This window comes from Gossypium hirsutum, chromosome A11, assembly GCF_007990345.1.
Source record: "Gossypium hirsutum isolate 1008001.06 chromosome A11, Gossypium_hirsutum_v2.1, whole genome shotgun sequence".
Taxonomy (NCBI): Eukaryota; Viridiplantae; Streptophyta; class Magnoliopsida; order Malvales; family Malvaceae; genus Gossypium; species Gossypium hirsutum.
Genome location: NC_053434.1, coordinates 95,418,191 through 95,423,694, shown reverse-complemented (window position 1 = coordinate 95,423,694; position 5,504 = coordinate 95,418,191). Strand labels below are relative to the sequence as shown.

Below are 5,504 nucleotides of genomic sequence, written 5' to 3'. Positions count from 1 at the left end.
ACATTACTCTAACTTAAAATTACAAAATGAAACATAAACAGCTTGCTGACTAGAAGAACCAGCAGCTTCTGCATGTAGTGCCTTCGATAGTCTTGGTTGCTGCATGCTGACCATTACTTCAACAAAATCAAATAACGAGGCACCCTTGATTTATTAATTTGTAACCAATGATGATCAATAACATTGGAACCTAGAAAAAATTACTACAAGTAAACATATATAGAACCAATAAAGAAACTTATTTTTCCGGTAATAAGAGCTAGAAAATTTGATGACAATCATAATCATTGGAGTACGCAGCCGTGTAAGCATGATGGGATGATGGTAGATCAAATCCATGGATAAGGAGATGGAGCCGGTGGCCATGAAGGTGCAGTAGGTGTTGGCAGTGAAGGTGGAGAAGATATTGGAGATGGTGCCAAAGGTGCAGGAGCTGGTGCCCAAGGGTCAGTAGCTGTTGTTTCTGGCACTGAAAGTGTAGTTTGGTGCCCAACGCTCAGGAGTTGGTGCTGGTGTTGTAGGCAAAGACGGAGCCGGTGGCCATGAAGGTGCAATAGGTGTTGGCAGTGGAGGTGAAGACGATATTGGAGATGATGCCCAAGGGTCAGTAACTATTGTGTCTGGCACTGAAGGTGTAGGTGCGGGTGTTGAAGGTGAAGAGGGAGTGGGTGCAGGAGTTGGTGCCCATGGTTGACTAACTTGTAGTATTTGAGGGGTTGGTGCTGGTGCCCAACCATACTGGTATTGAACAGTGATGAAAAGCTTTTGGGCATAAGCAGAGCAATGGTTACTAACACCGCAGATGTACCACTTTCTACCGAGGGTGTTAAGGACTACAGTGTCATTTCCGGAGCTGAGAGCTTGGTTTGCCGGTGGAATGTCACAATTCTTGAAAGCTGTACCGTTTACTTTGAACACATTGTGATATCCTTTAGGGTATTAGAACACTGCCAATTCATTTTTGAGTAAAAAAATATATTAAGAATAGCTTTGAAGTGTTCTTTTAATAAGCCAACTCAGACATCAAACAAATGATATTGTTATTGAGGTGTCAATGTTCGATTTTAGTCTCGAGGTTTTGTCTTTGAATTTAGCTTTGATGGGGTTCGAACTTAAACCCTTAAATGATCTTAGTAGATAAGAACACTACTCTTTAAACATTTTTTGAAGTTAGATGGCAAAATCCCAACACTAAAATAAAATATAAACACTTTAAGAACAATACCAACCAACATCTCAAAAAATAACATTTCAAAAATTGAATTCCCTCTCAAAGTAAATCAACTTCCAAATTAGACAATTGTAAACGCACAGTGCAAAGCTAAATGCTTTACACAAAGAGTGTACTAGTAACAAACTCGTAGAGATTGTTAGAGAAGATTAAGCATTGAAGATTAATTAAGAATATATTAAAAACTTTAAGAAGAAAATATGGTGAATATACCGAATTTATCACCCACGTAAAATACTTTATCCTTTGCCCAAGCTTGATAATCGAAATTGATGGTCCATCCGCTATCATCCCCGACGAGATAATCAGTTGCCATAGCCATTGCAGGAAGACAAATGGCTACAACTGAGAGCATAAGAAGCTTGTTCGAAGCCATTTGAAGCTTATAAAATGTAAAATTTATCAAATCCTTTGATTGAAGGATCTAGTTTGGGTAATAAGCAGCATAATTACGGACATATTTATAGTTTGGTATTGGAATACGTAGCTATAGAAAATTAAGAAGTTCCCGAAACTGTGAGGAACCGGCGAAGGTCAGCAGCATATAAACATTGGGTTGTACATAAATCTACTGGATTGTATTCAATAATTGGAAGTTAGAATATCTTGCATTGAAAAATCCAAATTGCAATAAGATTGAGAAGATTAAAATAAAAACATTAAAAATTTTAAACACACGTCACGACTTGGAAACATGCCTGCAGAACTTAATTATAGTTTTTTTTTTCAATTTTATAATTTTTAAATATAATTTTTATTTTATTAATGTTTAGATTGACCAATTGACCAGAAAATACCCTTTTCTTAAAAAAAAATACAAAAATAGACCGATTTTTTTCAAAAATGACGGAAAATGGTCAACTTTTACAAAAACGCACTGAATTGGCATCTTTTTTAGGGAAAACACAAAAAAGCGTGTCTAGCTCAGAACTTTTTTCGCTGATGTCAAATAAAACGCGTTGACGTGGAAGCATTTTTGTAAATAGCATCCACGTGGGCGTGCTTTTGCTTTTGTTTTCCCATGCCATTTAGGGTTTTTTTAAAATTAATTATTTAGGGTTAGGGTTTAGGTTTTTTCTTATTTTTTAAGTGTCTAGGTTTAGAATTTTCATTATTTTTTAGGGTTTAAGGGGTTTGAGAAAAATAATTTGTACAGGATGGATTTTGAAAAAATAGTTTTGAGGGGATGGGTTCTGAAGAAATATTTTTGACTAGATGGTTGAGTTTTGTAGAGAAAAAACGTTCTAAGTAGGATGCATAGTCAGCAAAAGTACTGAAAACATTTTCAACTGGCTGTCCTTTTCAGTATTGTTGCTTCTGAAAAAATAAATTTGATGAGATGGCTTTGAAAAAAATCCCAGGATTCCTGAGATGAGGTTTGTGAAAAATGCCCCAAAAATGTTATATTTTGGCTTTGTGAAATGTGACACAAGTGTGTACCTACTTTAGTGTTTTGAGTGTTCTAGGTGTATGTAGAGGTCTCAAGTTCAAGCCATGACTTAGGCAAATTTTGGTATTTTTTTGAAGTAAGTCTGTTTCTAGAGTAGTGGGCTTATATTTAAGTACTTGTGATTTCATATCAGAATGTGCTTACTGGTCTAGTGGTTAAACAGAGTATTAGTATGTAGGTGGTCTTGAGTTTGAATCCTTGTGTAGGCAATATTTTTGTTCGTTTGACCGAGAGAGTTTTGGGTTTCCCAATTTCAGTTTTTCTCTTCCCTCAGAAACTATTGACGTTAAACGCTTTGTTGTTCCCCTCTCTTTTTCGAAACTTACCCTTCTCTTCTCACTTTCTTTCGTTTTTCTTCCCATATCGACTGCAACTGTATTCTTGTTCTTTATTTTGTAGTTTCATGGACAACTTCAGTAAGTATTCATATGTGTTTGAAGTTGAGAATGTTAAGTTTCTGACTAAGGGGTTATTTTGATGTTTGGGAAACATCGTTTCGCTAGGATCGAGACTCTTCCTGTACTGTTTCGTAAGCAAATCGATCTTGAAGCATTGAAGGTAAGGGTAGATTGGATATCATGTTTTAGGCTCAGTTTATTTCATTGTTAAGTGAATAATTGAGAGTTGTGTTGGTTAAATATATGTCTTGGAAGGCTCGAGAATTACTTTTGCATCAATTCAATACCAGGTACACACCCAAAAACACAGAAAACGAGAATCGGTGAAAGCTGAAAAATGAAACTGTCGACGTCACACGAGTGTGTGGTCGCTCGTGTGGTAAGCCATGTGGTAGCACACGGGCGTGTGATAGACGAACTAGGCTGTGTGCGCGTGACACGGGCTCATGACATGGACGTGTGAGGACTGGTGAGGCCATGTGCGAGACATGGGCTCGACCAATTGGGCCGTATAGGCCACACGAGGCATGTGAGCCCACACAGATGAACCACACGGGCATGTGGGATTCTGGGCCAGGCTATAAATTTCAACTCCCACTATCCAGGGAATTTTACATAAATGAGTGGGATGCATTCCCTTAGGCTATAAATGACCCATATTTCAGCCTTTGATGGCAGAAGTTGGAGCAATAAAAATTGAAGAAGTTTAGAAGAATAAAAGTTGGGGTTGAAGGTATAAGTTGATTTTTCGTGTTAATATTTATATGAAGCATTATATTTATTGCATAATGTTTTGATTTTTTGTGTTAATTTTTCGTCTTTTGAATTTCTTTTGATAGATAAATTGGTTGAAAATGAGTAGATGAATTAATGCTATTATTAATTACGATGGTGAGGTCTGTGACACCGAGAACGACATGACTTTTTTACCAAAGAACACAACGCGACTGGCTTTTAACCAGAACATAGAGTTGACAGAACTTTGTAAAAGAATTAAGCGAAAAATCTTTAGATCTTTTGCAATGAGAGCTTCGGCTATTAAGTATCGATTTTGTGTTTCAGTCGATCCCGTGAGATATGTCTCATTTGATATCAAAGGTGCTCGGGGTTTAGAGGCGATGGTGCAGACGCACCTTGAAAGTGGATCACTGTTTCTTGAGTTATATGTGGAATTTTCAAGATTGGATGAAGGACTTGGGTCTTCAACATCTCTTCCTGTGCGAGAGGTGAGAATAGTTGAAAATGTTGATATTAAAAAGTTTCCATTATGATATCCCAGGATCATCAATGGGAAGATACTTATCCATCTCAGTGTTATATTTTAATTGTAGGAGGCAGAACACCGAACCATTGGATTTTGGTGGTAGAACGAAATACATGACCCTTACACGAAACTTAGTTAGTGGATGGGACATGCAACTCGATGGGTTGATTTTTGACGCTGTGATATGTTAGTGGATTGATTTTGGACGTTCCAAAACGTACACGAGAAGGGATGATTTACTCCCTACGACGTCCATCGGTGAGGGGACCTCCAACATGGCATATGTTAGTGGGTCAGTGAGTGAAGATGATAATGAATCCGATGTGGATCCACCCTGATATCCTAATGTCGATGGTTCAGAAGTTCAATTATTTTTTGAACTGCACCCTACCCCAATTGAACTTGAAGACTGTGAAGGAGGTGATGAAAATGAAGAAGAAGAAGATCCACTGTTCACATCATACTCGTCGCTAGCCTACATGCATATTGTCGATCCTCCAGTAGAGGATGCGTTGGTGTTTGTAGACCTACCACATAGGAAGCTTGGCCACAGAAGTGTATCGTTGGATTCGGGTGATTAAGAAGCAGGTAGGGAGTTTTCCAGTAAATATGGTTTTCTCGCAGCATTGGAATGATACAACATCAAGAATGGGGTTAACTTTTACATTGTTAAATCCAAATCTGAGAAGTTTGAGGGGACGTGTGTAGTGTGAAACGACAGCAACTCATGGAAAATTATGGCTTCTTTAAGAAGAAAATAGGGTTATGGATGATTAAAAAGTTCACCGGTACGCATACATGTGTTGCCTTTGGTAAATTATCACTAGGTTTTGAGGGTTTTATTTAGGGTTTAAGGTTATTTCCAATTAATTTGACGTATTCATGAAGTTGTAGATGTTTAACGGAATCATTCGAAGCTAGATTAAGATATGATTGTGGGCATAATACTACCAATGCTGAAAGCAGATCCGAGGACTTCGTGTTTGTTTTAATTGCCAATATTCGTAACCAATTCAACTACATGCCTTTGCACTACAAGGCGTGGATAGCTAAATAGAAGACCTTAAAGAATATGCACAGTGGGTAGGACGCACCATACAATGAGTTATGGTAGTGGTGTCAAGTGCTGGAGAGGTACATACCTGGTTGCATAAAAAATCT

General features: G+C 37.7%; 1 pseudogene; it reads right to left on the bottom strand.

Moving 5' to 3' along the window:
* Positions 1-447: 447 nt before the first annotated feature.
* On the bottom strand, positions 448-1,607 carry LOC107957153 (blue copper protein 1a-like; annotated as a pseudogene).
* Positions 1,608-5,504: the final 3,897 nt, after the last annotated feature.